Source organism: Maylandia zebra, linkage group LG12 (genome assembly GCF_041146795.1).
Source record: "Maylandia zebra isolate NMK-2024a linkage group LG12, Mzebra_GT3a, whole genome shotgun sequence".
In the NCBI taxonomy this organism is placed as follows: Eukaryota; Metazoa; Chordata; class Actinopteri; order Cichliformes; family Cichlidae; genus Maylandia; species Maylandia zebra.
This window is the reverse complement of record NC_135178.1, coordinates 8839243-8845242: the sequence shown is the minus strand read 5'-3', so window position 1 is coordinate 8845242 and position 6000 is coordinate 8839243.

Below are 6000 nucleotides of genomic sequence, written 5' to 3'. Positions count from 1 at the left end.
AAAATCAGGTGGAATCTTTACAGAATCTGCAAAAACTAAGCCGGTCAGACGATCAGTCTACACTCCTAGCTTCACTAAAAGAAGAATATGATGCAATAACCTTGTCCAAAGCAGAGTTCATCTTGCATAGAACTAGACAGAAGTACTATTTTGAATCAGAGCGTCCTAGTCATTTGTTGGCACTTATGCTTAAAGAATGTGAAACAAGGGCACATATTCCAGCTATAACAGCTGCAAACGGTAAAATTACGACAAATCCCCAGTCCATTAACACCACTTTCTCGTCATTTTTTGTAAATCTGTATAAATCAGATATCAATTTTAAGGATACTATCTGTAATAGCTTTCTCGAGAATCTGGATCTACCTCATATTCCACAAGCAGATCAGGATGAGCTAGAGGCCCCATTAACTCTAGATGAGCTGCATAGAGCGCTGAAAGACCTTAACAAAGGTAAATCACCTGGACTGGATGGCCTTCCGCCAGAACTATTTCTAGAACTTTGGGATACAATAGGCTCGCTCATGCTCGGCTCATTTAATTTTGCAATCCGGAACGGGTCTTTCCATAGAGACCAGAAAACAGCACTTATTACCCTTCTCTTAAAAAAGGGAAAGGACCCTCTTGAGTGCTCTAGTTTCAGACCGATATCTCTGCTCACAACTGATCTTAAAGTATTTGCAAAAGCTCTCGCATTGCGCCTGGAAAGAGTTATCCATGTTTTGGTCAATGCAGACCAGACAGGATTTATCCGAGGGCGGCTTGCATCTGATAACATAAGACGGCTGTTGCACATCATAGATGCCGCTAACAGCTATCAAAATCCATGTGCAGTATTTTCACTTGATGCAGAAAAAGCCTTTGATAGGCTAGAGTGGGACTATATGTGGATGGTATTAAAACACTTTGGGTTTAAGCAGAAATTTGTTGCTATGATTCAAACACTATATCACTCACCTCTTGCTAGTGTCTTAACAGGGGACCTGGTCTCTCCCCCTTTCACGCTGCAGCGTGGAACGAGGCAGGGTTGCCCTCTCTCTCCTCTCCTGTTCTGCCTCTCTCTAGAGCCCTTAGCACAAGCCATTAGACAGTCCACGATTTCTCCCATAAGAATTGGTGGTCATAATCATATCATATCTCTACATGCGGATGATATTATTCTGTTTTTGGACAACTATGAGACGTCCATCCATCCATTGATTAAAAACTTTGACCATTTCAGCTCTCTATCTGGCTACAAAATAAACTGGTCGAAATCTGCTTTGATGCCTTTGAACGATAAAGCTACGAAAGTTTCCTTACCCGGTTGTGTTCAGATCAAAAGCACTTTTACTTATCTGGGCATTTCAATTCATAATAGTATTCCAAAGATAATCAAGGAGAATTTTACTACTATGCTAAATAAGATCAAATCCGACTTTCAAAGATGGGACAATTTAAAAACTTCGCTTCAGGGTAGAATCAACACAGTAAAGATGAACATACTGCCACGGCTTAATTTCCTTTTTTTTATGTTGCCACTCTCTCCTCCTCTAACTTATTTTAAAGACATACACTCTGTGGTGTCTAAATTTATTTGGAATGGCAAAAGGCCTAGGATACGTTTGTCAACATTGCAGCGGCCCAAATTGTTTGGTGGCCTGGCAGTACCAAACTTTGAGTTTTATTACTGGTCATTCCAAATCAGGGCGCTTAGTACGTGGGTCAACCCAGAGACTACTACTGCGTGGAAAATGATCGAATCCGCCAAGGCAGCACCGCATAGACTACAAGATCTTCTGTTTGCTAATGTTCCCGCCAATACGCTCTACAACAACAACGAGTTTGGACCTATTATTGCCAACTCTATACAGGTATGGAGGAAGATAGAACGGCGGCTGGGTGCTCCAGTTAAATTTTGTAAAAGCTCACCACTCTGGCATAATTTAAAATTACTATGTGGCAGCCGACCATTTGTTCAACCCTCTTGGTTCTCACTCGGGATAAACCTTTTTGATGATCTATTCAACGCCCAAGGCCTTTGCTCATTTCAGGACTTAAGGACACGTTTTTCTCTTCCTGCATCTTCTTACTTTGTATATCTGCAGCTCAGATCAGCTTTAAAAGCATACGGTGTCCCCTGGGACTCTCCTCTTCCCTCTCATCCCATGTTGGACTGGATCCTGCCTAAATCTGGCAGACCCTCTGTTTCCAAAATCTACAACAAATTAGCTGAACATGGTATGAAGTCCCTGCCCATTGAATCTATTTGGGTCAGGGAACTGGGAGAACTACAGGTTAATATAGACTGGGATACAGTGTGGTCTAATCTGAGTTTGACTTCTAAGAACCTGGCGCATCAGTTAATTCATTTCAAAACCATACACAGAACATACATTACGCCCTATAGGAGGTTCCAGATGAAACTACAGGCTACGTATTACTGTCACATCTGCAATGATTCATCACCTGGCACGTTTTTGCACATGTTTTGGGACTGTCCTGTGGTATCCGATTTTTGGGTCTTTGTGAACTCTGTGTTATCTGAGGTACTGGAAGTTTTTTATGTTCCCAATCCTGGTCTTTGTCTCCTTAATGATACCTCTGAAATCTCCTTAAAACAAATGCAATGCAAAATGTTGTTCGCTGGATTTACATCCGCAAAGAAGACTATTACAAAGCAATGGTTCTGTCCTGACATTTGTATGGAATCATTCTGGAGACGATGTCTTATCCGTGTTATTGGTTTTGAACATACCACAGCAAAATTAAATAAAGCTCGACCCACGACTGTTGACGCTTGGAAAATCTTCTCATCCAGAGTTATCTCCTGGAAGAGACAATAATTGGTTTTAACTTTGTGTTTTTGTGTCTTTTCTTTGCTGTCCCTATGCCTTGTTTGCTAATGTTTGCTTTGCTACTGCAGTTTACAGTTGTGCTGTATATGTCTGTACCCCCCCCCCCCCCCCCCCCCAACCCCGTTTTAAATCAATAAAATGTTGATCACAAAAAAAAAAACGAGTAGAGACAGACAGCGAGTCCTTCACATGCTGATCCTCTGGCATTCTTCAGGCAAGGTCCATGGGTCATCAGCACCGTGCACACAGAGAACTATACACCCAGTAATGTTGAAAAAGCCTGCAAAATCACTATTAAAACTATAAGAATATTTAAAATTCTAATTCAACATGGAGGACAATGCAGAAAAAGTACTACAAAAAATATGAAAGGTGCAGCCCAAATTAAAGTGAAGCCTAAAATCCCAATGTTGACTGTTAAAATTTACTTAGTAGAAAAAATAAAAACAGAGTTGACCACAGAAATGGTCAAGCTATTCTAAAAAGTAGTCAGAGGCCTGAAAGCATCTGTTTCGGTCATTCGAAACAGATGCTTGAATTACAGGGCTGTGAAAAGGTTTTTGCATCTTGTTTAATCTCCAATTCTTTTGCATATTTATCACACTATGTGATCAATATATATCAACAAAAGAACAAGCAATTAGAAAAGGAGCAAATACTTTTCCACAGCAATGTAAACGCTTATGAGACTGTTCCATTTGGAGTTAGGACATCCACGTCTGGTATCTGGGCTGACAGTTGAAACTTGGAGTATATTGCTATTCAGTATAATCAGTATGTAAGCTAACAGGTAAAGTATATTGTACCTGTTTTTAAAATTGCATATAAAATGTAACGAAACAGCAAACCAGCATTTTAAAAGTCACTGAATAACTTTCCCCCTTTTTAATGCTTCAGATATCTTTTCAGTCACTACATATAAACTCTTAACCCTCTCAGGCTCAAATTAAGTTTTTGTTGCTAATGCACAAAAGAATACTTGCAGTGGTACTTCTGAGTAAAAAAAACCCTCATAAAATATGTATGTGGGGTAATCAGGTTGTTAGCTTTTAACTGTTGCAAATCTGCAACGCTTGCCTTGAGAGGGTTAACACCCACCAGAGTCGCGTAGAGAATTAGGGATGGGATATGGGTTAAGTTTATGTCCATGCCTTTTTTTTTTAATTGTCCATAAAATGTGCTTATTTAGCATGCTAAGACAAAGCCCAACCCTAACTCCTACTCTCGGTTGGTTCCCTAATGACCTGCTGGATGTGAGGAAGTTAATGACATGTGACATCACTCTGGCATACAGGGCATATTTAAATAGCCTGGGATGTCCTAACATCTCATTACATCTGGACACTGATAAGGTCCTTAGCCTTCTATTCTAAGGTTTACGACCTTATTTTCTCTGAGCACATAATAGATTTTTTTTCCAGACGTTTTTCACACCAAGTAATAACAGCTTACCTTTTGCTCTCGTATCACAAAATGATGAACCAAAAGTTCAAGTTTATGACCAAAGCTTCCTTTTATAGTGTTTGTCCGTCATTTATGTACTAGAAATAAAATCTAAAAGACATCTGAGGATTACCTGCAGAACATTCAACCTCCTGAGGTCTAACCCATCCTCCGTGATGATGACATGAACTCAATCCTGACCCTTTGTTTTGCAGATAAAAAAAAAAAGCTGATTTCTTTTTCAGAAATTGGAAAACAATTGTTGGCAAATAGAAGACACACAGATTTGGAGAACAATTTTCTTTAAAAAAAGAGAAAGAGAAGCAGAAATAAATACATATTCTGGGAGGGCTAGGGTTATCACCTGTGATGAGGTAAAGCCTAGTAAGCCCAGTAAGCTGGAGAAAATACAGCATCTATTCCTCAAAGCATCCTGTTTCCAGTTCCACACCGCTGTTCTTAGATATTCACCATCATACAATCCTTTCCATTCCGGACACGTGTGGCTTTAGCTATTTTCTCCTTCTCTGTGTAAGATCTTTGGTTTTGCCACTGTCTCCTAAACCAAGCGACTGACTGCAAGAACAGGCTGTTCAGTCTCTTTCTCATATGTTCCAGATCTCGGCATATTCCTTTTAAAAAAGTAATCAAAATATTTGTTTCATCTGTGAATGATCATCATGACCCCCACCAGCGTTTGCATGCATGGTGTTCTTTTAGTCTGTAAACACAATAGCTCGAAAACCTTTGAATAAATTCTGATAAAACTTTGTAGGTATGTAGAGTGGAGTCATGTTAACTATCCCTTTAAATTTGGCCTACATCCACCAAGGCCTTCAAGGTCGACTCAGTGATTTGTTGGTCGACAACTAACAAAAAGCCTTTTAACTTAAACACTACTATGCACTATGAAATGTGCTGTATGTTGTCAATATGCAAAAAGTATAAAGATTTATCATGTCACATTTGACCTCTGACCCCTCCATCAAAGTCAATAGATTGATCTGAAAGTCAAAGTGATAATAATGCCATATGGAGCTTTTTAAAACTATCTTTATTATTTATTGTTTGTTTGGAAATCAAAATAGAATTCAAAAACTTTTTCACTTGCTATTTATTACTAAACATTTAAAAAGGATTTTCATCATCAAGACTTGTTTTTGACTCTGACAGCGAGGTCCAGTTCACTATTTCAACAAGTCTTTATTTTTAAAGGTTCTTTTCAACCCTGAATGTTATTAACCTTACTTATCATATTGTCATACAGTATTTTTGCATTTTTGTGCAGTACAAATAACCCCAAATACATCACTTGGTCACATTTTACCTTTTCAGCCATAGTGCATGACAGTTACAACAGTTGCTTGTTTTAAGGATAAAATATGACTACGAGCACCGGCTGGTTTTTCTTTCACTGTGCTCCCAGCCACAGCCACTCTGGTGGCTATGGGGTTTGCTTTTTATGGGCTAGCCGGCTGTGACTGACTGATGGTGGCATTCCCTCTCTTTGTGTGGCAGCTCCAGCTGGAAAACATAAATAAAACGGAGGCAGACAAGGAGCCAAAAGCAATGTGCCAGCCACAGACAGGCATGTGTGCTACAGACTTACAGCATGGCTCCTCACAACAAACTGGGCCAGGTTTGAAAGGCTTAATTGCAGCTGCCTGCTTACAGTAGTTTATGATAATATGAAGTCTTGCAGGCGCACTTGTTTGAAATT